Source organism: Rhinoraja longicauda, chromosome 14 (assembly GCF_053455715.1).
Source record: "Rhinoraja longicauda isolate Sanriku21f chromosome 14, sRhiLon1.1, whole genome shotgun sequence".
In the NCBI taxonomy this organism is placed as follows: Eukaryota; Metazoa; Chordata; class Chondrichthyes; order Rajiformes; family Arhynchobatidae; genus Rhinoraja; species Rhinoraja longicauda.
The window spans coordinates 39,629,558-39,656,322 of record NC_135966.1 but is presented as its reverse complement, the minus strand read 5'-3'; the positions used below and the strand labels follow the sequence as shown (position 1 = coordinate 39,656,322).

General features: G+C 44.6%; 1 long non-coding RNA gene across 2 annotated transcripts in view; it reads right to left on the bottom strand.

Annotated features, from left to right (window-relative positions):
* The window catches only part of LOC144599926 (uncharacterized), a 60,128-nt gene extending 40,993 nt beyond the window's left edge, over positions 1–19,135 (bottom strand). Inside the window, exons 1-2 of one of the 2 annotated variants that reach the window (XR_013548056.1) lie at positions 19,052–19,135; positions 3,834–3,966 (exon numbers count right to left, since the gene is read on the bottom strand). This is a non-coding gene — a long non-coding RNA (uncharacterized LOC144599926). Of the gene's footprint in view, positions 1–3,833; positions 3,967–18,170; positions 18,316–19,051 lie in introns of those variants that run through there. The other variant, XR_013548055.1, reaches the window with a different exon arrangement.
* Between the last annotated feature and the right edge of the window lie 7,630 nt (positions 19,136–26,765).

Genomic DNA, 26,765 nt, shown 5'->3' with positions numbered 1-26,765 from the left:
ACGGCAGCAGGTCCACCTCGAACCAGCTGGAGTAGGAGTCCACCAGGACCAGGTAGTGTTTGCCACGCCACTCGAAAATATCGGCGGCAACAGCCATCCACGGCAACTCGGGAGCCGGCTGCTGCAGGAGAGGCTGGCGCTGCTGATGAGGTAATAGGCTGTTGCAGGCAGCGCAGGCGGAGACCCTGTCCCGGATGTCCTTGACCATGCCAGGCCAGTAAAACTGTGCTTGGGCCTGGGATAACGTGGCCTCCACCCCTGGGTGTCCGTTGTGGGCAGTCTGGAAGTAGTGATCTCGCAGCGCAGCCGGCACCACAACCTTGTGACCCTTCACCACCACGCCCGCGTGCAGCACCAGTTCATCCCGAACCAGGAAGTAGGGCACGGCACCAGCCGGCAGGGAAGACCGTCGTTCAGGCCAGCCACGGCGGATGACGCCCTCAAGCTGTTGAAGGTTCGGATCAGCGGCAGTGTGTGTGACCAGGGACTGCATCTGCCAAGATGGAACGATGTTGACGTTCAACACCATCAGGTCAGCCGATTCGTACGGATGGCGGGAAATGGAAGGTAGTGGGGCACGGGACAAAGTGTCTGCCACGAACATCTCCTTGCCTTTGCGGTACACGATTTCGAATGTAAAACGCTGCAGCTGCAGCATCATTCGCTGCAAGCGGGACGAGGCTGCGTGGATGGGCTTGTTTAAAATAGAGACCAGCGGCTGGTGGTCAGTTTCGATGGTGAAAGTTTTTCCCAGAACGTAGTCTCTGAATTTGGAGCACGCGAACACCACGGCAAGGAGCTCCTTTTCAATTTGGGCGTAGCGCTGTTCAGCAGGGGTCATTGTGCGAGAGGCATAGGAGACGGGCAGCTGTCGGTCGTCGTAGAGCTGCAGGCAGGCAGCACCAAGGCCGAACCGAGATGCATCGCAGGTGAGGACGATTGGCCTGTTCAGGTCGAAGAACTGCAAAGTGGGGGTCCGTGCGAGTCTGGACCTCAGGGCCACGAAGGCCGATTGGTGGTGCGGGAGCCAGACCCAGGCATTGTCCTTCTTGGTCAGCTCCCTCAGGGGGGCACTCAGTTCGCTGAGGTCGGGTATGAACTTACCCAAGTAGTTGACCATGCCCAGGAAGCGCTGCAGGCCGGGCACGTCAGTGGGAGCGGGCATTTCGGTGATCGCCGCCGTCTTCTCGGGGTCTGGCTTCAGGCCCCCCGCCGTGAAAACGTGGCCGACGTAGGTGACTTCCTCAACGCGGAACCGACACTTCCTTCGATTAAGCTTGAGATTGATCTCACGAGCCTTGTCCAGGACTTGGCGGAGGTGTCGGTCATGCTCAGCGACGTCCCTCCCGTACACCAGGATGTCATCCACAATGATGGCGCACGGCAACCCAGCAAACAGCTGCTCCATCGTACGCTGAAAAACCTCGCTTGCCGAGTTGATCCCAAAAGGCATGCGGAGGAAACGGAACCTGCCGAACGGTGTGCTGAAGGTGGTCAGGAAGGAGGAACGTGCATCCAGCGGGATCTGCCAAAAGGAGCTCTTGGCATCCAGGACCGAGAAAACTGTGGCTGGACCGACCTGTGCCGCGACGTCCTCCACCGTCCGCATGGGGTAGTGCGGGCGTTTAATAGCCAGGTTCAGGTCCTTGGGGTTGATGCAGATCCTGATCTCGCTCGCGTCCTTCTTGGCAGCGACCACCATGGTGGAGACCCACTGGGTGGGGGCACTCACCTCCTTGAGGATGCCCATGTCCACCATGCCACGTAGTGTGGACTCCACGCGGCCCTTCATGGCAAAAGACACACGGTGGGCCGGTCTGACCACTGGGTCGACCCCCGGGTCCACAACGATCTTGTAGGCACAGGGCAGCTTCCCCAGGACGTCATCAAATCGGTCAGGGTACTCGATCAGGGGGTCCATGGGGGCCTGCACCAGGTGGATGTCGCGGTGGAATGAGACCAAACCAAAGTCCTGGCATGCACGGGCGCCCAGCAGGGTGACGTTGTCAGATGCTAGCAGGAGGAACGTGAGGGGCCGAGAGGTCTCCAGAACAGTACAGATAACCGTTGCCTTTCCCACGGCAATCAGAACGCCTCCCCCATAGGCATGGAGGCGGGAGTTGTCAGGAGTAACCCTCTCCCCCGAGCTTATCTGCTCGAAGAGGCCCACAGACATAACATTTGCAAAAGCCCCAGTATCGACCTTGGCAGGGAAGGAGTGTCCATTGACTGTAACATGCACGGATGGATCCGTTATCAATGCAGGTGCACCCAAAAGCGAAAACAGCATAGAGTCTCCATGGGAGGAAGTCGTATCTGAGCCATGGAGTTCCTCATGTTGGTACCGGGAACCGGTTGCGCTATCATCGGTCGCAAGGTTGTTTAGACTCCCTCTAGGAGCAGGGACAGGTCTCCCACGAGAACGACAAGCTGCAGAAAAATGGTTCTGCCTCCCGCAGGAATTACAAGTTTTGCCCTGCGCTGGGCAAACGTTATACCTGTGTGACGAGAAGTTGCAGTTTGGGCATCTGCGAGGGGTGACCATAGTGGGCGCGGAGGGGGTGACCCTGGTCTGCGGGTCATTCAATCGCCGGCGGCCAGTGAAATTTATGTCCTGGGGCGCCGGCCGAGATACTGAGCCAACAGCAGAGGCCATGCGTGCGGCATGTATGGCGTCCTTTAGCGACAGGTCAGGCTTCATCAGGAGCTCATCCCGCAGCTTAGAGTTTAGGAGACCGTTGACCAGGACGTCCCTGATCATCTCGTCGGGTGTAATCGTTTGAAGGCGGCACCGCCGAGCCATATGTCTTAAAGATGCAATGAAGGCGTCAACGTGCTCCCCTGGAGTCTGACGCCGCGAGAAAAAGTTGAAACGTTCGATAATGTTATTGGTGGGTATATCGCACAGGGCAGTGAACTTAGCCATGAGACATACCGGGTCGTTGCGGTCCTCCGGAGGGACGAATTCGAACGACGCATAGCGTTCCATTGCCTCCGGACCAGCCAGGTTGAGGAGCAGGTGAGCTTTTATCGCAGCAGTTGCATCAGGATGGGCAATCGCTATATAGTGCTCGTAGTCCCGCTGGAAGACAGTCCAGCGGTGCACTATGTCCTCATCAAAAACAAGCGTGTCCGGACGACGACACGAGGGAGCCATGGCAAAGTGGAAGGATGGGACACAACTGGGACGAACAAATGCTAAAAATAAAAACCCGATAAACAGGAGACGCAAGTCTACCGCTCTGACACCATGTAAAGAGACGTCCTTTGCACACAGAGTCTTTTACTGGATATTGTTTATTAATTTCACTACACAAGTTATGCCCTAGCTGTCCGTGGTCATCACTGGAACTAGAGAGCGAGCTGGAGGTGGGGAAGCTACAATTATACAAGAGACAATGGGGAGTGGTTAGTAGTGGTGAGGTCATTATGTTAAAGGAACATGCACTGATCTACAGATAGGCACATGTAAGTGCAGGGAATAGAGGGATATGAATCATGTGCAGGCAGATGAGATTAGTTCAAGTAGGCATCATGTTCGGCACCAACAGGCTTGTTCCTGTGCTGTACTGTTCTACCTTCTATGTTCTATTAATGAAACTCAAACGTCCATTAATTACAACTTCAGCTTTGCATAGCCACAATAAAATATCGTCAATAGTACAAGAAAACATTAACCTCCTGAAATAATCGGCAGTTAACATTAGAGTTTAGAGATACGGCCTGGAAACAGGCCCTACAGCCCACTGTCCACAGAGGCCATCGATCAGCCCGACACTAGTTCTATTGCACACATTAGGGGCATATTAATGAAAACCATTTAAATTACAAACCTGCATGTCTTTGGAAAGTGGGAGGAAACCGGAGCACCAGGAGGAAACCCATGCCGTTACAGGGCGAATGTACAAACTCCACATAGACAGCATCCGAGGTCAGGATCGAACCCAGGACTCTGGCGCGGCACCACTGTAGAATAAGGAAATGTTTTGTTAGATTGTTTAATGACCTCTGAATATCCCAAAGTGTTTTAGAACCAGTGAAATACTTTGTGAGAATCAGTGCCCCTAGAGTAATTATGTTTTATCAGTTCCAAGGACTCAAACTTTTTATTTGGATTCTTCTTGACCAGATGTGTGGATTCTTCATGCCATTAATTTAATTCTGCTGCAATATCCTATTGCTCTAAAGCTCCTTGGGACGTTTGATCTCATGAAAATTCCCGTAAACATTGTAAATGTTGCCAAGAATTTCAGGAAATTAATGTTTTCTGTTACTGATAATATTTATTTCCTCAAAGTGGGTGAGCATATCAAGCATCCTAATGTTAACGTTTGGTCATTAAATCGCACCGAGTGAATGGAATTTCGATTCACCACTTCCTTTCTTATTTGGAAAGGAGATGATTTGGGAATTTCAGGATGTTTTCCACGTTAATATTTTATTAAAAAAATGCTCGAGAATAACAAGTCTCCTAGAGTAAGGGGAGGGGGGAACCGCCGAGAGCAAAGGGGGGGGGGGGGGCGCGGAGAATGAAGGGGGAACCTGACGGGGGGAGGGGGAACCTGCTGCCATGTGCAGTGGCAGGCAGAAGATAGGACTGTTTGGTGAACTTTTGTAACTTTGTCAGCACCAGAAATGTGGCTCACCTGCCTAGGTGAGCTCTGTTCTATGATTTTACTGGGTTGTATGGGAAACAAAGCATTTCACTGTAAATAGGTACATGTGACAATAAAGTACCATTGAATCATTCATTGAATTAAGCTAGGAATTTCCTTTAACTGAAATTCGATAAACTGGATTATTCTCTTTAGCCTGGAGATGCTTTGAGAGGATACTTGATGCAGGCATCTGAAATCAAGAGGTTTCTGGAATAAACAAACAGGACTGATACATTAACAAAAACAAGTTCTGTATTGAGTTGCTCAGATATGGATACCCTGCCTGAAATTGTGGGTGCAATTTGAGTAGCAATTCGAAGAGGATTGTACAGATGCTTGAAAAGGTTATAATTGAGAACTGCTGGAAGAAGGATAGCAACAGAACTCACCTAGACTGCCATAGAATCAGTGCCACCACCTAAATAGTCTCTGTGTAGGAAGGAATTGCAGATGCTGGTTTAAACCGAAGATATAGACACAAAATGCTGGAGTAACTCAGCGGGACAGGAAGCATCTCTGGAGAGAAGGAATGGGTAGCGTTTCTTCAGACCATGTCTCTGTGCTGTGTGATTCTATGGTTATAGGAATCATGAAAAGGCATGGCCATCCACATTTCCTGGTGCTTAATGCCCCTTTAACAAATAAAATGTGTTGCTGTTAGCCCTTACCCTCTGAATCTTGCTTCTCAAACAAAGGTAATGGTACGATGTTTGTGTGAGTGATGCAGAATAGTTAACTTTAGACTCGTGATTGTTCTTTGCTGGCACCGGTCCCAGTTTATAATGAAAGCAAAGTGTAGGAAATGCTCAGAAGGTCAATGGAACCACGAGAAGAAAGATGACTTAATGGTCTGGATCGGACACAACCAACAGATTCTTCTGAAAAAGCCTCTGGTGGTGGAAATATGACAAAGGAGCTAACAAAAGAGGAAACCACAACAATTGTGAAGTCAAAGGTTCAAATCTACCAATTCACTGTTGTAAAGTGGAGATTAATGGGAATGAATTTTGTTAAATGAAGGGCCTTCTCACTGTTAAACATGCGAGACAAAAATAAAATCTTACAGAAATCCAAAGCAGATGCAAAAATGTAGCTGAATATTCTCATCACGCAATGTTTGCAGAGGGAGAAACAGAGTTAACGTTAAAGCTTAAACTGGTGGAGTGCATGAAGCTGGATTTGGACAAATATTTAAAATCTGGCAAAATGCAGGAGGAGGCATGAGGAACTGCAGCTGATGGAATCTTCAGTAAAGCACATAGTGCTGGAGTAACTCAATGAGAAAGGCAGCATCTATGGAGGGAATGGACAGGCAGCTTTTCTGGTTAGGACCCTACTTCAGTTACAAGAGTTGTGGAAACTCTTCCACATCTTTTATCATCTGGAGCACGCTAGAGTGTTATAAATCATCCCTTTGGGACAGCCAGTTGCCTTTGTTTATCTGGTAAGACTAAGAGAATGGGATGCTTTGAACGTATACTTGGTACAGGCGTCTGAAATCAAATATGTAGGAAGGAACTGCAGACGCTGGTTTAAACCGAAGATAGACACAAAAAGCTGGAGTAACTCAACTGGACAGGCAGCATCTGAAGAAGGATTTTGACCCATTCCATCTCTCCAGAAATGCTGCCTGTCCCACTGAGTTACATCAGATTTATGTGTCTATCTTCCGTCTGAAATCAAGGTGTATTTCAAGAGTCATGAGTGTTTATTTGTCATATGTACTGACCACGGAACAATTACATTCTTACAGCAATTACATTCTTACAGCATTCTTACGTGTATGCAGAATCCATATAGATAATAAATAAACAAATTCATTAAATTAATAACCATACTAGCGCAAAAACCACCAAAAGTCCTCAGTGCAACCAAAGCTAGTCCATAATTCATCGGTTAACGTTGTGTAGCATTCAAGTGCCTTGTGGTTGTTGGAAAGGAGTTATTCTTGAACCTGGTGGTCACAGTTTTCGGATTCCAATCCCTTGTTCCCAATGATAGGTGTAAAATGAGAGAGTGGGTCTTTGACGATGCGAGCTGCCTTTTTGAGGCAGCGCTTCCTATAGAACACCTCTATGGTGGCGAGGTCAATAGCCATGGTGGGTCGGGCTGTGTTCACCACATATTTTAATTTCCGTCACTCCTGGGCAGGTTACTGAACCAGGACATGATACAACTTGTCAATGTGTTCTCTACTATATACCTGTAGAAGTTCAACAGAGTATTCGACGACATAATGAATCTCTTTAGTTTAGTTTACTTTAGATTTTAGACTAGAGAAATAGCATGGAAACGGGTCCTTTGGCCCAACAAGACTGCGCTGACCGGCAATGACCCCATATACTAACTAGCACTGTCCTACACACTAGACAAAAAATTAACAATTTTTACTGAAGCCAATTAACTTACAAACCTATACGTCTTTGGAGTGTGGGAGGAAACCAGAGCACCTGTAGAAAACCCACATGGTTGCAGGGAGAACGTACAAACTCCATACAGAGAGCAGGATTGAACCCAGGTCTCTGGCACTGTAAGGCAGCAACTCTACCGCTGTGCCACGGTGCCACCCAAATCTCCTCAATCGTCTAAAGAAGCTGTGATGTTGAAGGGCTTTCTTTATGATTGCATCATGTGTTTTGATAGAACAAATAGTGATTGGTACATTACCAAATGTTTCCTCCACACTCCAAAGATGTGCAGGTTTGTAGGTTAATTGCCTTTGGCAAATTGTCCCTTGTGTGTAAAGTGCTAGTGTACGGGGTGATCACTGGTTGGCACGGACTCAGTGGTCTAAAGTCTAAAGATCACTACATAGTCAAGTTAGGGCATTGCATTCTGTATTCATAATCATCCCATTAATATCAATTGAATCAATGCACCATGATTTTACCATGCATCTACACCATGCATCAACACCACATCAGTCTGAAGAAGGGTCTCGACCTGAAACGTCACCCATTCCTTCTCTCCAGAGAAGCTGCCTGACTCACTGAGTTACTCCAGCATTTTGTGATACCTTCGATTTATACCAGCTTCTGCAGTTATTTTCCTACACAACATGCATCGACACCATACATCTACACCATACATCTACACCATGCATCTACACCATGCATCTTTCTATACCATGCATCTACACCATGCATCTTTCTATACCATGCATCTACACCATGCATCTACACCATGCATCTTTCTATACCATGCATCTACACCATGCATCTACACCATGCATCTTTCTATACCATGCATCTACACCATGCATCTTTCTATACCATGCATCTTTCTATACCATGCATCTACACCATGCATCTACACCATGCATCTTTCTATACCATGCATCTACACCATGCATCTTTCTATACCATGCATCTACACCATGCATCTACACCATGCATCTTTCCATACCATGCATCTATACCATGCATCTGCACCATGCATCTAGCAGCAGTAGTTGCTGTCTGTTTCACCAAGATACGACAGCGAGGGCTGATATTTTCACTGTCATTCAACTACAGACTCTGGGCCCATAATTGACAACAAAGATAAGGATGTCTTTTAGCTTCAGGAGAACTTTCAATATTCGGAGAGCAGTCTTTCGTCTGGATGTAAACTCAGAAAACACATCCTGTGCTTTGATTCACTTTAATGAAGAATTCCATGATATGAGTTGCATCGTTCTTGGTTGTGATATTGATGTCTTGCATGAGCTGCCATTCAAAAGATCACGAACGTTTTTTGTAATGTTTGTGCCACTTTCCAGTAATGACCACTTATCTTTTCACACCATTGTTTTCCACAAAGTTTATGAAAGGATTCCTGCTTTGAATTTATCCGGTGACGAAGTACAGAATAGGTCATGAATTCCAAAGATTTACCGCTCCCAGATGAAAGGCGCTGTAAGGAAGCAATTCTACCACTGCACTACTATGCACTACTATGCATACTACTAGTCAAGAAGCACATCTGCGCCCTCCTTCCTCGCAACATGGACCCACTACAGTTCGCATACCGTCCGAACAGGTCCACGGATGATGCGGTCTCCCAGGTTCTACACACCGCTCTCTCTCATCTGGACAGCCAGGGGGGCTATGTGAGGATGCTGTTCATTGACTTTAGTTCAGCATTCAACACAATAGTCCCCAGCAGACTGGTTGAAAAGCTGCTGGAACTGGGGCTTAGCACCCCTCTGTGTGCCTGGGTCCTGGACTTTCTCACTGCCAGGCCCCAAGTGGTCAGGATGGGGGAACACACATCTAGCTCCCTCACCCTGAACATAGGATCCTCCCAGGGCTGCGTCCTTAGCCCCCTACTGTACTCCCTGTACACACATGACTGTAGGGCCAGGTTCAGCTCAAACTCCATCATCAAGTTTGCTGATGACACTGTGGTGGTGGGCCGGATCTCCAACAACGATGAGAAGGCCTACCGGGAGGAGGTGGCTGATCTGGCACTCTGGTGTCAGGACAATAGCCTCCTCTTGAATGTCACTAAAACAAAGGAGCTGATTGTGGACTTCAGAAGGGCTAAACATCCAAGGACGTACACGCCACTGGAGATAAATGGGTCTATTGTGGATAGGGTGAGCAGTTTCAAATACTTGGGAGTCCGCATCGCAGAGGATCTGACGTGGGCAACGCACATTGCCGCACTGGTGGGTAAGGCTAAGCAGCGCCTTTACCACCTTAGACAACTGAGGAAATTCAGAGTGTCGCTGAGGATCCTTCATTGCTTCTACTCTGGGGCTGTAGAGAGCATCCTGTCCGGCAACATTACAGTCTGGTTTGGGAACAGCTCTGCCCAGGACAGGATGGCCCTGCAGAGAGTAGTGCGTTCGGCAGAACGCACCATGGGAACTACACTCGTCCCCCTGCAGGACCTATACATCAGGAGGTGCAGATCCAGAGCAAGCAAGATCATGAGGGACCCCTGCCACCCCAGTAACGGACTGTTCCAGATGCTACGGTCAGGCAAACGCCTCCGCTGTCACGCTGTGAAAACGGAGAGGATGAGACGGAGCTTCTTCCCACAGGCCATCAGGACTGTCAACTTTGATAACCCCAGAGACTAAATTTTTGTCGACACTTTTTGTGCTATGTTTAGTAACTTATTAACTTTATTTATATGCTGTAACTGTAATTCTTTTTGTGCACAACCCGCAGGCATTGCCACTTTCATTTCACTGCACATCGAGTATGTGTATGTGACAAATAAATTTGACTTGACTTGACTTGACTTAACTATGCTGCCCATATCTGGTACCATTGACTGGGAATGAATTTCTAAACAGTTTTCGCACAAAAAAATTAAAATATTTTGAATTGATCCAATTTGGAATTGTAATGATGTGTTAATGTTGTTGGACAGTTTGGTTGGCTACAAGTTGGACATTTGGACCAGTACATGGATAGGAAAGGTTTAGCGGGATATGGGCTAAATGCAGGTACGTGTGGCGAGTGTAGATGGGGCATCTTGGTCGGCGAGGGCAAGTTGGGCCAAAGGGCACGTTTCCATGTTGTATGACTCTAATTGGTATTAAAGAGTCACTCACCATGGAAAACAAAAGAAATATGGACTGCAGAATGGAGTCAATATTGGATTTTTATTTTGTTGGTCCACCCAGCCTGACTTGGTGCTGGCTGAAAAAATTCCAGCTGTGATGTTCCTAGAGATAATACTATTTAAAACCAGTTTTATTTTGCTTTTGATCGTGTGAATAGCATGTTATTACTCAGCTCACATACCCACACACACAAAATATAGAGCATCCTGGAATGTAGAAACCAGCAAATACTTTCTGTGAAGGTGAGTGGGTGTTGGGTTAAGTTCTTAGAATAATTCATTCACTCTTCCAGTTTAGTTGTTGGTGTGCATTTTCTCTGTGATCACTTGTTCCATACCAGGGACATTCCACATTAACACAACCCAAAGGTCACATGTTAACCCAATTTTAAAAAAGTGGATTTTCAGGAGGAGATAGAAGCAGGCCGTGCGGGGCTGGGGATCGATGAGATTGGAGGATGTGGAGGGCAGATCGCCAGAGATGATGAAATGAGAGATAGTCCTGGAGATAATGGCCTGGTGCTCATCTGCGAGATCCAGGTCAAGGGACAGGTAAGAGGAGGCATCTGAGAGCTGGCGTCTGGCCTCAGCACAGCAGAGGTCAGCTCACCAGACTACAGCGCCACCTCCCTTGTTGGCGGGTACGATGATAGTGTTGGGATTGTTTCAAAGTGAGCGGAAGGCTTGCCATTCAGAGGGGCTTGCCATTCAGAGATTAAAGTAAATAAAGGAATGCAAATGTCAAGACGGTTGATGTCTCACTGGCAGTTAGGGATAAAAAAAAGTCTAGAGAGGGTAGATGACTGTCCGTGGGAGTCCAAGAGAAAGAGGAATGTTGGACACAGGAGAGGGGGATCCTCACTTTAATATGAAGAAGAGTCCCAACCCAAAACATCACCTATCCTTTTTCTCCAGAGATGCTGCCTGACCCACCGAGTTACTCCAGCATTTTGTGTTTAGCTTTGCCTAGAAAATAGGTTGCATTGTGCTATGCAACAGGATAAAAGTAAACCAACTTTTTGAAAAAATCACTACAGTTAGCAAAGGTAACATCTGATGAGTAAAATAAAGAATTAAGATTCCTCAGTTTGGTTAACAAGATACAGAATACAACTTTGGTTAAGATTCTTGTTTAATTAGTCTGTCATTAGTGTCTGTGATGAGGGAACATACAGTGTATGCTGGCAAATTGGAAATCTTTCAGGACTGCTGCATCCTTGGGGCTGAAGTGCATCCTGGAGAAGGAAGATCATCTTTAAAATTGATAAAAATAGAAATAATTTATGTATGAAAATAATATAGAACTCCTATAATTCCTAGCATCTATACGTCTGCAGGAGATGTTTATTACCAAGAGCTCCTCACATTCTTGATGAATCACTGCAAGCATTAGTCAACCAGATATGAATGACCGATGAAGATGCGAGGAACTGCAGATGGTGGTTTGCAGAAAGAGGTACAAAGTGCTGGAGTAACTCAATGGGTCAGGTTAGCATTTCTGGAGAACATGGATAGGTGATATTTTGGGCTGGGACCCTTCTTCGGATCCTATCAATATCCATAACTAATTGGATCACAGTCCAAGTATGACTTACAATTCTTAGTTGAAGATTTAGAACAATTGTTATCAACAAATTCCATTCAGGAGGGCTTTTATTGGCAATCTTTAACTGGCCTTGACAAAGTAGTAAAGCACAACATGCTGAAATAACTCAGCACACAGTATCTGGAGGAAATGGATGTGCAATGTTTCGGGTTGGGACCCTTCTTGAGTACTACATACAAGACATTGGTAAGGCCGCATTTAGAGTATTGTGTTCAGTTTTGATCACCCTGCCATGGGAAGGGTTGTCAAGCTGGAAAGAGTGCAGTGAAGATTTATGAGGACGCTGCCAGAACTTGAGGGCCTGAGCTGTTGGGCGGCAATGGTAGAGTTGCTGCCTTACAGCACTTGCAGCGCCAGAGTTCAATCCCGACTAAGGGTGCTGTCTGTACAGAATTTGTACTTTCTCTCCATGACCTGTGTGGGCTTTCTCCGAGATCTTCGGTTTCCTCCCACACTCCAAAAACGTACAGATTTGTAGGTTAATTGGCTTTGGTATAATTGTAAATTGTCCCTAGTGTGTGACGGGTAATGTTAATGTGCGGGGATTGCTGGTCGGTGTGGACTCAGTGGGCCGAAGGACCTGTTTCCACGCTGCATCTCTAAAACTAAAAAAAATGTAAATTGACCAGGCAAAGCAGGGGGCTTGCTGGAATGGCTGCAAAGCTGCAATGCAGGCTTAGGGCTGATCATATAGAGGTGTAGAAAATCATGAGAGAAATAGATAAGGTTAATGGACAGTCTTTTACACAGAGTAGGGGAATCAAGAACCAGAGGACATAGGTTTAAGGTGAGAAGAGTATAGGAAACTGAGGGGGTAACTTTTTCACACAGAGGGTGGTGGGTACATGGAACGAGCTGCCAGAGGAGGTAGTTGAGGCAGTTATAATAATAACATTTAAAAGACATTTGGACAGGTACATGTGAAGGATAGGTTTAGAGGGATATGGGACAAACGAGAGGAAGGGGGGACTAACGTAGCTTGGCCATCTTGTTCAGCATGGGCAAAAAAAGGTGCTCTGGAAGCTGATAGGATTGAAAGTGCATAAGTCACCAGGACCTGATGGATGACACCCCAGAGTTCTGAAAAAGGTGGCTTTAGAGATTGTGGAGGCATTAGTGGTGATCTTTCAAGAATCACTAGAATCAGCACTTTTCCCAGAGGACTAGAAAATTGCAAATGCTGCTCCACTGTTCCCAGAAGGGAGTGAAGCAAAAGAGGGGAAACTATAGGTCGGTTAGCCTAACTTCAGTGGTTAGTACAAGTAAGATTTTAGAGTCCATTATTAAGGAGGGGGCTTTTGTATAATTAGGTGCACATCAAAAAATGCCTAAGTCGGCATGGTCTTGTGAAGTGGATATCTTGCTTGACAAATTTGTTGGAATTCTTTGAGGAGGTAAATAACAGGAATTCGTGTTTGGTGTTTAGTTGGATTTTCAGAAGCCTTTAATAAAGTGCCGCAGAATGGACAGAAGGCATATAAAGTCAATGAGAAGCATAATGCACACTTTCCTATTCCCAGGTGTATGGGAATCATGAGCTAGAAGGGCATAGGTTTATGGTAAGAGGGGAGAGATTTAAAAGGAAGCTGACATGCAACTTTTTCCACACAGAGGGAGGGAGGTGTGTACATGGAACAAGGTGCCAGAGGAAAGGGTTGAGGCAGACACTGGCAGGTATATGGATAGGAAAGGTTTAGAGTGAATAGGGTCCAACGTGGGAAATGGGACTAATAGATAATAGACAATAGGTGCAGGAGGAGACCATTCGGCCCTTCGAGCCAGCACCACCATTCAATGTGACCATGGCTGATCATTCTCAATCAGTACCCCGTTCCTGCCTTCTCCCCATACCCCCTGACTCCGCTATCCTTAAGAGCTCTATCTAGCTCTCTCTTGAATGCATTCAGAGAATTGGTCTCCACTGCCTTCTGAGGCAGTGAATTCCACAGATTTACAACTCTCTGACTGAAAACGTTTTTCCTCATCTCCGTTCTAAATGGCCTACCCCTGATTCTTAAACTGTGGCCCCTGGTTCTGGACTCCCCCAACATTGGGAACATGTTTCCTGCCTCTAACGTGTCCAACCCCTTAATAATCTTATATGTTTCGATAAGATCCCCTCTCATCCTTCTAAATTCCAGTGTATACAAGCCTAGCCGCTCCAGTCTTTCAACATATGACAGTCCCGCCATTCCTGGAATTAACCTAGTAAACCTACGCTGCTTGCCCTCAATAGCAAGAATATTCTTTCTCAAATTTGGAGACCAAAACTGCACACAGTACTCCAGGTGCGGTCTCACTCGGGCCCTATACAACTGCAGAAGGACCTCTTTGCTCCTATATTCAACTCCTCTTGTTATGAAGGCCAACATTCCATTGGCTTTCTTCACTGCCTGCTGTACCTGCATGCTTCCTTTCAGTGACTGATGCACTAGGACACCCAGATCTCGTTGTATGTCCCCTTTTCCTAACTTGACACCATTCAGATAATAATCTGCCTTCTTATTCTTACCACCAAAGTGGATAACCTCACACTTATCCACATTAAACTGCATCTGCCATGCATCCGCCCACTCACACAACCTGTCCAAGTCACCCTCCAACCACATAGCATCTTCCTCACAGCTCACACTACCACCCAGCTTTGTATCATCTGCAAATTTGCTAATTGTACTTTTAATCCCTTCATTCAAGTCATTAATGTATATTGTATATAGCTGCGGTCCCAGCACCGAACCTTGCGGTACCCCACTAGTCACTGCCTGCCATTCTGAAAGGAACCCATTTATCCCCTCTCTTTGCTTTCTGTCTGTCAACCAATTTTCTATCCATGTCGTTACTCTACCCCCAATACCATGCGCTCTAATTTTGCCCACTAATCTCCTATGTGGGACATTGTCGAAGGCTTTCTGAAAGTCGAGGTACACCACATCCACCGGTTCTCCCCTGTCAATTTTCCTAGTTACATCCTCAAAAAAGTCCAGAAGATTAGTCAAGCATGATTTCCCCTTCGTAAACCCATGCTGACTCAGAACAATCCTGTTACTGCTATCCAAATACTCCGCAATTTCGTCTTTTATAATTGACTCCAGCATCTTCCCCACCACTGATGTCAGACTAACTGGTCTATAATTTCCCGTTTTCTCTCTCCCTCCTTTCTTAAAAGGTGGGACAACATTAGCTACCCTCCAATCCACAGGAACTGATCCTGAATCTATAGAACATTGGAAATTGATCACCAATGCGTCCACAATTTCTAGAGCCACCTCCTTGAGTACCCTGGGATGCAGACCATCAGGCCCTGGGGATTTATTAGCCTTCAGTCCCATTAATCTACCCAACACCATCTCCTGCATAATGTGAATCTCCTTCAGTTCCTCCGTCACCCTAGGATGTCTGGCTACTAGAACATCTGGGAGATTGTTTGTATCTTCCTTTGTGAAGACAGATCCAAAGTATCGGTTCAACTCATCTGCCATTTCCTTGTTCCCCATAATAAATTCCCCAGCTTCTGACTTCAAGGGACCCACATTTGCCTTGACTATTTTTTTCCTCTTCACATACCTAAAAAAGCTTTTACTATCCTCCTTTATATTTTTGGCTAGCTTACCCTCGTACCTCATTTTTTCCTCCTCGTATTGCCTTTTTAGTTATCTTTTGCTGCTCTTTAAAAGATTCCCAATCCTTTGGCTTCCCACTCTTCTTTGCTATGATATACTTCTCTTTTATTTTTATGCTGTCCTTGACTGCCCTTGTCAGCCACGGGTGCCTCTTACTCTCCTTAGAATCTGTCCTCTTTGGGATAAATTGATCCTGCAACTTCTGCCATTTCTGTTCCACCGTCTTCCCTGCTAGGGCCTCCTTCCAGTCAAATCTGGCCAGCTCCTGCCTCACACCTCTGTAATCCCCTTTGCTATACTATAATACTGACACTTCCGATTTTCCCTTCTCCCTCTCAATTTGTAGAGTAAAACTTATCATATTGTGATCACTGCATCCTAATGGCTCTTTTACCTTAAGTCCCCTTATCAGATCAGGTTCATTACACAACACTAAATCCAGAATTGCCTTCTCCCTGGTAGGCTCCAGTACAAGATGTTCTAAGAATCCATCTCGGAGGCACTCCACAAACTCTCTTTCCTGGGGTCCATTACCAACCTGATTTTCCCAGTCTACCTGCATGTTGAAATCTCCCATAACCACCATAGCATTACATTTGCGACATGCCAATTTAAGCTCTTGATTCAACTTGCACCCTATGTCCAGGCTACTGTTTGGGGGCCTGTAGGTAACTCCCATTAGAGTATTTTTACCCTTACAATTCCTCATTTCTATCCATACTGATTCTACCTCCTGATTCTATGTCACCCCTTGCAAGGGAGTGACTATCATTCCTTACCAACAGTGGCCCCACCCCACCTTGAGGTTAAAACCTCAAGCTTCAAACAGTTTGAACTATGCACCTATGGTTAGAAACGCGTGCTTGCTGCTTTGAAAACCTGCATGTTCAACGATTATGCTTCCAGATTCAAAATGTAGATGGGTATCTTGGTCACCATAGACGAGATGAGCCGGAGAGCCTGTTTCCGTGCTGTGTGATTCTATGACTAAAAATAAGCTTCTTTAGGCATTAGAACACGTACGCTGATAGAATAAGGCCCATGCGACCAAGTTTCAAGGCAGGTTTTAAGGTGTAAAAAAACTTCGCTTGCAGGGTTAAACCCCAGTATTTTTCAAGCAGTATCACCTGTTCCTCTCTACACATAAAACCCACAATTTCAGGCAGATTTCAAACTTCGCACTTCCAGTTTTTAACCCAACCATGTTGACGCATTAAAAGGCTTATTTGCAAAGGAACTTGGGAGTGCTATTGCAGGATTCCTAAAAGTTAATCTGCAAGCAGAAACGGTAATAGGAAAGGCAAATGCAATGTTAGCTGGACATTAAAACCCCATAAATTCCAAGCTGTCCCGATGTTAAAACCTCAAGCTTTAAACAGTTTGAACTATTCATCTATGGTTAGAAACGCATGCTTCCTGCTTTGAAAACCTGCACGTTCAACGATTATGCTTCCAGATTCAAAAACGCACTGCTCTCAATTTTTGAAGTATTCTTCTGCAAGTTTAAAAAAACATAGAGAAAAACCATCAAATTGAGGTTCAAAAACGTTCTGCAACATTCTTTCGGGATTTAAAAACGTGCTTCCAGATTAAAAAAAAAAAGCGTACTAGACACAAGAGCGTGTATTTTGATGCATTGAATTCCAGGTTCAAATATGTATTTTGGCGTATTAAATGCATACCTGTCCAAACTTCAAAACTCTATTTTCCAGATATAATGAAAATAAAAGAGACGTCGATCCATAAAAAAAAGCAGATTCCCAGGTTTAAAACGTTCCTCAATTCATCCTTTCAATGTTACCCCCCCCCGCCCCATGTAGGTTCAAAGTAGTTCGAGCATTATCCAGGTTGAAACAATTTCAGATATTGTTTTAAAAACCTGAATCCCCAGATATAAATGCACACGCTTGGATACATAAAAATCTATACCTCCAAGTAATTAAAAATCTTGTTTCCAGGATTAAAATGACACATTTTCAATCAATAAAGCGCGTGTTTGCACGATTGAAAATCCCCGCCTTCAAACATTAAAATCCAACCATTCACGATTAAAAGCCCGCAACAATAAGCAGACGAACTCCGCGTTCATAAATACATGTTTAAAATGCTAAAAAGTATATACACTCAACTTTCCCGTTTTAAAAATACACACAAAAAAGCAGGTTTTAAAAACATTCTTAAGTAGATATGAAAACATCTGTATTTCAGTGCAGGAAAATGCCTATCTCCCAGAATTAAAACAACGCTTCATCAGAAAAGAAAGCGAGCAATTTGACCAACATAAACCTATGCTTCCAGAACCAAATATTAGAAGAAACTAGGCATTAAAATCCCATCCTTCCAAGTTTAAAAACCTACACTTAAAATCTTGGAATCAAGAGTCCACGCATTCATTCTGAAACATCCCACGGCTGTCGGCTGGTACACTTTCTCTGCGGCATTATAAACCAAATTTCCCAGATTTTAAAAAAGGCATTATGAAACCACGCTTCCATGTTCTACAACTTTATAAATCCTCCCAGGAGTATTTGCACTTACAGATTTTAAAAATGCACTTTACCAAATTCAGCGCCTCGGTTTCTCAACAAACATGCACGACAAAGTTCAAAGAAGCTCTTTTAAAACTTTCAAACGGTCTGGGCATACACATCTAACTTCCAAAGGACCATGCTCCTGGTTTTAGCTTTCACCTACATCTCACCTTTCAGGTTTTTAAACAAAATATACCTTCTCGTATTAAAAATGTTTCTATCCAGGTTTGAAAATCCACAAGGAACTGCAGATGCTGCAACTTGGGCAAAACAACAAATGCTGAAGGAACTCAGCATGTCAGGCAGAAACTGTGGAGGGCAGGGATATTGGACGTTTCGGGTCGGGATCAAACGAACAACGTCCATTCCCTCACGTATGCCGTCTGACCCGCTGAGTTCCTGCAGCTCGTTGTGTTTTGCCCTTAAAAAAACATATCTTCGGACATTAACACAATGTTCACAAACACATATTGTTCGTGCACAAAGACTGCGCTTTTCGTTCAGACAAGTTAAACATGGGGTTATAAATCCACACCATCCCAAGTTTAAAAATAAAGGAAGATGCATTTTAAAAAAATGCCTCATTTCCAGATTTAAAAACCTCATTGTTAAGCATGAAAAAAAGTTATTCAATGCTTAGAAACTCACGATTTCATTCGTGAAAAATAAATCTGTAATAAAACTTTTAAAAGTTTCCCCTTCTATGTTTTAAAACACACACTTTCCAACATTAAAGGCATTTGTCCAGATTTTCAAACCCATTTTTCCTCATATATGTATAAAAATAACCTTTATGTTTAAAATTATCCGGACTCGAGGGCATGTCTGAAGGCATTTAAACGCGTTTCCAGGTTTAAAACACTCACTTTCACGCAACGACGCGTTTTCGGTTTTAAAAATCGGCCTTTTCAAGTATTGCAAAAACATGCCTCCAACTTTTCAAATCCACGCCTTTAAGCATTAAAAGCCCGAGTACCGGGCTTTTACATTTTAGACTTGCAAGATTCTAACTATCTTTGCTTACGTATTTAAAATCATACAGATTCAATACCTTCTTTATCACGTTTATAGACTTACGTTTTCCAACATTAAAACCCGACACGTCAAAGTTTTTTTTAAAATCGGACTTCCAGGCATTAAAACGCCACTCTTCTAACGAAATGCACCAAAGTCCAAGCTTCTCGGTACAAAGTCGTGATTGGAGGCATTAAAAGAGATTTAAATTCTGTAGTTTGAAATCGAAAAAAACTACAGATCCAAGTTTAGTGACCTGTACTTTCAGAAATTAAACCTCCACACCAGTAGATTTAAAAACACAATGAAAACAGTGCAGAGAGAAACAAAATGCTAGAATAGCTCAGCGGGTCAGGCAGCATCTCTGGAGGAAAGGGACAGGTGAAGTTTCAGGCCCAGAGCCTTCTTCAGACCGAGAGTCAGGGGAGAGGGAAAGTAGAGATATGAAAATGTACAAAGAACAAATGAATGAAAGGTACAGTATGCAAAGGGACAAATCAAAGCCAGCAACTATGAGCAAGGAAAAGTGGAGTCCACAATGATCTATTGCTGGCTGTGGAGAAGGTGATATCAAGCAGATACAAGCAATGAAACTAAGCAGAACGACTATGAAACTAGTAGGATGGGGAACAAGGGTGGGGAGGTGAGGAGAGAGAGAGAATCCAAGGGTTACAAAGTTAGAGTAGGGGATAAGCTGCCAAGTGAAATATGAAGTGCTGTTACTCCAATTTGCGTTTGGCCGCACACTGACAATGGAGTGATTAGTGTGGGAATGGGAATTGGAGTTTAAGTGTTTGGCAACCGGGAGATCGCATAGGCCAAGGCGGACTGAGCGAAGGTGCTCAGCAAAATGATCGCTCAGTGTCCTGCAGGTCTTTTAGTTTGCTTTGTCTGCACACTCCTAGATATGTAACAACTGCAAGTTGTGAATAAAGAAGCCTTGAAACCTGAGCATTATTAAAAACTCATTTTATGAATAGGTAATATTTTGAGTTGTGACCATTCTGCAGATTGATTGTAGTTGAGGGGAGAGCTTTGGAAGAGTTGTGGGAGTGGGACAAAGCCTAGCAAGTGATAAGTAGTTATACATGAAGGGAATATTATTGGTAGATGGGTGGAGAAAGTCTTGTGGCCTCTAATCTTTTGGACCAGTTTTCCACGTGGGGCTTTGTAGAGGCCTTACTTTAGGCTCTGCACCCCAATCTCACTGCCCTCTATTTTGTTATTCCTTCAAAACACTCAAACAAATATAGAAAGGCAGGATCTCCCATTGACGCTTTGAGTACTGTGTTATACTGCTGCAAATAATAATTTATATTTTCTGTTTCAGTACATATGACAAAGAAACCTATTCTTTTTCTCCAGAGATGCTGCCTGGCCCACTGAATTTCTCCAGCTTTTCGTGTCGCTCTTGAGTCTTAACAACTCCTGTTTTTCCAAGTTAGGTTAATCCTGCCGCTCAATATGGGAACTGTCAGCTCTGTGCCAAGACGTTTAGACTTAAGGCTTTAGAGATACAATGCGGAAACAGGCCCTTCGGCCCACCGAGTCCGCGCCGACCAACGATCACCCTGTACACTAGCACTATCCTCTACATGAGGGACAAATTACAGAAGCCAATTAACCAACAAACCTGTACGCCTTTGGATTGTGGGAGGAAACTGGAGCATCTGGAAAAAGCCCATGCAGTTACAGGGAGGACGTACAAACTCCATATAGACAGCCCCCTTAGTTAGGATCAAACCTGTGTCTCTGGCGCTGTAAGGCAGCAAGTCTACTGCTGCACCACTGTGCCATCCTTAAAGACTAGTCGAGTAAGGCTGCTGCTTCCAAGTGCGATAGACTTGGATCCTGACCATGGTTGATGTCTGCAGGCATTTACTCCAGGTGCTCCAATTTGCTCCCACACCTCAAATCTGTGCAGGTTGGCCACTGCATATTGTCTGTAGTATCGGAATAGGAATAGGAATACTTTATTGTCACATGTGACTAGGGACAGTGAGATTCGTTGCTTGCATACCAAATGTATACAAATAGCAGCCACCTACGGCGCTGACAAAGTTACAAAGCACGTCGGCTCCTACTTTTGTCCCCCCCCCCATAAAGGTATGGGGAGAATAAAATGAGATCATTATAGAATGGGCAGTTGCTCTTGGTGTGGAATTCATGGGCGATTGCTCCAGAATGATGATCATTGGGCTTTTGTGTACTGGTCACGAATAGACTCAAGTTTCTCTGTGGACATAAAATGAGGGAGAAACGCAACAGGTTAGGCAGCATCTTTGGAGAACATGGACAGGTGACTTTTCAGGCCCGAAAATGTCACCTATCCATGTTCTCCAGAGATGCTGTCTGACATGTTGAGCTACTCCAACAATTTGTGTCCTTTTGTGTATTAACCATCATCTGCAGCTCTTTGTTTCTACATCTCAAGTTTCTCTATGCCATCTTGAATGTTCCTTCATATAGATGTGTATGTGTGTATGTTTATAAGTAAGTTCACAAGTCAGGAGTAGAATTAGGCCAATCGGCCCATTGAGTCTACTCTGCCATTCAATCGTAGCTGATATATCTTTCCCTCTTAACCCCATTATCCTGCCTTCTCCCCATAACATTTGAGCATCTTTGAGCATGTGCATCTATATGCATCTATGTGTGCGTGTGTGCGTGTGTGTATGCACGTGTGTACGTTTGTGTGTGTTTGTGTGTGTACGTAAGTGTGTGTGCTTACATGGGCGGCACGGTAGCGCAGCGGTAGAGTTGCTGCTTTACAGCGAATGCAGCGCCGGAGACTCAGGTTCGATCCTGACTACGGGTGCTGCACTGTAAGGAGTTTGTACGTTCTCCCCGTGACCTGCGTGGGTTTTCTCCGAGATCTTCGGTTTCCTCCCACACTCCAAAGACGTACAGGTATGTAGGTTAATTGGCTGGGTAAATGTAAAAATTGTCCCTAGTGGGTGTAGGATAGTGTTAATGTGCGGGGATCACTGGGCGGCACGGACTTGGTGGGCCGAAAAGGCCTGTTTCCGGCTGTATATATATGATATGATATGATATGATGATATGTGTATGTATGCATGAGTGTGTGTGAGTGAGTGTGTGTGTGAGTGTGTGTGTGTGTGTGTGTGTGTGTACATGTGTATGCTGAATGTTTGCTTTATTCACAGAGTGCTCCCCACCATTATCCCAGATAATCATGAACATGCAGTAATTATGGGAGCAATAGATTTTTCTACTTGATATATTACAGGCTTTGTGGTTGATGGTTGATGGTTGACAGAAACAATTACAACAGCTCCACAGTGGAAGGAGCTTCCTTCCATATCCACCAAAGCAGAAAATCACACCTTTTTGGATAGGAAGGGCATCTTTATGGATTTATTGTAGATATGTTCATCTGTCATAATCCTCGTCAGATTTTACCTGACATATTTGTCAATCTTTCAACGATTTTCCTCCACTATGCTTTCCCATGTAAAAAGTGAACAGGACTTCTTACAATAACATTCTTACTAGGTGATGTTGCAGTTGTATAAAACGTTGGTGAAACTGCATTAGGAATATTGTGTTCAGTTCTGGGCACCATGTTATAGGAAAGATATTGTCAAGCTTGAAAAGGTTTAGAAAAGATTTACGAAGATGTTGCCAGGACTAGAGGGTGTGAGCTATAGGGAGAGGTTGAGTAGGCTGGATCTCTATTCCTTGGGCCGCAGGAGGATGAGGGGTGATCTTATAGAGGTGTACAAAATCATGGGAAGAATAGATCGGGTAGATGCACAGAATCTCTTGCCGAGAGTAGGGGAATCGAGGACCAGAGGACATAGGTTCATGGTGAAGGGGAAAAGTTTTAATTGGAATCCGAGGGGTAACCTTTTCACACAAAGGGTGTGAACAACCTGCCAGAGGAGGTAGTTGAGGCTGGGACGATCCCAACATTTAAGAAACAGTTAGACAGGTACATGAATAGGCCAAGTTTGGAGGGATATGGACCAAGCGCAGGCAAGTGGGACTAGTGTAGCTGGGACATTGTTGGTCGGTGTGGGCAAGTTGGGCCGAAGGGCCTGTTTCCACATTGTATCTCTCTATGACTCTATGACTCTCTGACTGTAATTAGTGAAAAAGAGAGAGGGAGAACAAGAAACAAACAGAAGGATAAACAGAGAAAGAGCCTTACATTAGTGGTGGGAAAGTTACTGGAAGGAATTCTGAAAGACAGCATTTACTTACATTTGGAAATGATTGGTATGAAATGATTAGCAATAGACAGCATAGTTTTGTACATGTTTATGAATTTGATTGAGTTTTCGAAGAGGTGACTAAAAGGATTGATGAAGGCAGGGTGGTAGGTAGGTGGTAGGCGGCAGGATGCAGGTAATCATTGTCCTAATGGACCTCAGCAAGGCCTTTGACAAGGTCATGCATGGTATGCTAGTTTGAAACGCTAGAGACATTGAATCCAGTGCGAGCTAGCTAATTGGATACAAAATTGGCTTGGTGGTAGGACTCAGAGGTTGGTGGAGAATACCTTTCAGATTGGAGGCGTGAGACTGATGTGCATCGGGATCGATGCTGGTTCCTCTGTTGCTTTACATATATTTTAATGATTTGAATAAGAATGTAGGTGGCATGATAAGTAATTTTATGTGACACAAAATTGTAGGTATAATGAAAAGTGCTGAAGGCTGTCTAAGGTTACAGCAGGCTACAGACCAACTGGGAAACTGGGCAAGGGAATGGTGGATGGCATTTAACTCAGGGAAGTGCAAACTGATGCATTTTGGGAAGTTAATCCAAGACTTGCACAACAAATGACAGTGCCTGGGAGGTGTTATAGAGTCATAAAGAGTCATATAGCATGGAAACAAACCCTTCGGTCCATATCCCTCTCAACATTTCTTATCCATGTACCTGTCCATGTGCCTTTTAAATGTTATAGTACCTCCCTCAACCACCTCCTCCCGCAGCTCATTCATGTACCCACCTCCCTCTGTGTGAAAAACTTGCCTCTCTCACTATTGTTTTCCGATTCAATCTTTTCCCTCTTACCTTAAACCTGGTTCTTTATTCCCCTATTCTGGGTAAAATACTGCTTATTTTCCCTATCTATTCCCCTCATGGTCTTATGCACCTGTATAAGATCACTCCTCATCCTCTTTTGCGCCAGGTTTTTTTGAACAAAATGATCTTGGTGTACAAGTACATAGTTCTCTGAAGGTGGCAACACAGATAGACAGATTGAGTATATGTGGCATTATGCTTGCCTTCATTGACTGAGGCAATGTGTACAAGAGTTGGGACGTCATGTTACAGTTGTATCAAATACTCGTTAGGCTGTACTTGTGTAGTGTACACAGTTCTGGTTGCCACACCACAGGAAGGATGTACGGAAGCAGGGGAGGGTGCAAAAAATATATTCACCAGGATGTTGCCTGGAATGGAGGACGAGAGTTACCAGGAGAGATTGAATTGGCTGAGTCCATTATGCTTGGAGTGAAGGTGGTTTAGAGGAGAAGGTTTATATGTGATCTGAAGGGTACATTTTTCACACATAGCGTAATTGGATCTGGAATAAGCTGCTAGAAAAATTTGTAGAGGCAGAAATAGTAACAACATTTAAGAGGCATCCGGACAAGTATGTGAATAAGCAAGGGAATATGACGTTAACACATGCAAATAGGATTAGTATAAATAGACACGATTGTTAGCATTGACGTGTTTGGCCTGTTTCTATGCTGTGCACCTCAATGACTCTATAATGAGTGATTGCTAGAGAATGGGTAAATCCCAGGTCTCTTTCTGCTGGTGTAGCTGATCTCAGTCAGGATAACATTTTACCTCAGAAACTCTGTTTGATGTAAAGGAAAGCAAGCCAGATTTCTGCTCCTGATTCTTCACTCAATCATTCTTTCTCGAAAGATGAAAGTATTTGAAGATGATCCAAGATAACACAACGCATTGGACAGCGTGGGAACTGCAACAAATCAGTCACAAATAAAATGGACCCACTTGAATAAATCCCAAGCTTGCCTCATATTCAGTGGACCCAAATCTCATTTGGTACTGAGAGTCAGATAAGCTATTTAGTTTATTTATTGACTAAACCAAGTGGACCCGTTGGACCCAGCACCCTCTCCTCCCCCCCTCTCCTCTCCCCCTTCTCCCCTCCCCTCTCTCCCTCCCTCCTCCCCCCCTCCCCCCCTCCACCCCCCTCAACCCCCCTTATCCTCCCTCCTCCTTCCTCCCCCCTCCACCCTCCTCCCTCCCTCCCTCCCTCCCTAGGAGATAGATTTAAACTTTAAAATGTGAATAACTTCAAAAATATAACACCGATTTCAATGAAACTTCTTCCATTAGCACCAACGGGATGGGACGATGGTGAGTAAGATGGGCCTAAAATTGTCGCGCTGTCGTGTGCCATTTTGGCTGTAGTTCAGGAACAAACAAACAAACAAACAAACGAGAGTTTTAATATATAGATGGCACACTACAAAAATAATGTGTGGGCACAAAGGGATTCCGAGAGAATGTTGCCTAGGTTGCAAAATTTCAGTTAAAATATGTCGATGAGAACTTGTAATACTCAGGTACAGAAGCCCAAGGACCAAATGCTGGTAAATAAACAGGATAGAAGTTACTTGATGGTTGGCTTGGGCTTGGTGGGCTGTCGGTCCTGTTTCTGTGTTGTATTACTCAATGACTTGAAGGGGAGAAACTATATCGGCGGGGGTTGGTTAGTTTTCAGTGCAACATTGGGGCGGCACAGTGGCGCAACTGTTAGAACTTCTACCTCACAGTGCCAGAGACTTGGGTGCTGTCTTTACCGGGTTTTCACATTTTCCTTATAACTGCACGGGTTTCCTCTGCATGCTCCAGTTTCCTTCAAAATTCCAAAGAAGTACAGATTTGTAAATTAATGGGCCTCTAAAATTGCCTTGCGTGGATTGTGTGTGGAAAAGTAGGAAAGCATAGAACTAATGTGAACAGGTGATCGACGGTGGTGTGGACTCAGTAAGTCGAAGGGCCTGTTTATTTACTGTACCTCTAAAGTAAACCAAACTAAACTAAAGACTTAAAGGAGATTTAATTCATGTATATAACATTGTAAGATGCTGCATAGATTGAACAGGAAGAACTTATTTCTCTCATCTGAGAGGTAATATAGATTAAAGTCAATTGGTATCATATCATATCATATATATACAGCCGGAAACAGGCCTTTTCGGCCCACCAAGTCCGTGCCGCCCAGCGATCCCCGCACATTAACACTATCCTACACCCACTAGGGACAATTTTTACATTTACCCAGCCAATTAACCTACATACCTGTACGTCTTTGGAGGTAGAAGGTTTAGACAAGATGAAGGAAAGATATCTTTACCAAAGGATGGGGAGTTTTAGCTCAGTAGGTCAGTGCAAGCAGAAACCTTCACTGTATTTCAGAAGTGCCTGAATCGAATGCTTGAAGATCAATTAACTACAGATCACAAATAAGAGGCATAGGAAGTGGGTATAACCTAGTTAGCTTTACTCAAGATCAGTGCAAACCACAATGAGTTGAATGTATGTCTGTGTTCTGTACATCTGTATGGCTTTGTCTTTCTATGATACTTTGATGAAAGGAACAAAAGCTGGTGTCGATACTTTTCGCTGTCACGGGCATAGCCCTCTCCATCATCAAAATCATCAAAGCTTGATGATGGATGGCGCCTTCCCTCAAGAAGGCAGCATCCAAGATCAATGATCCCTGCCACCTGGACCATCCCCTCTTCTCATGCTA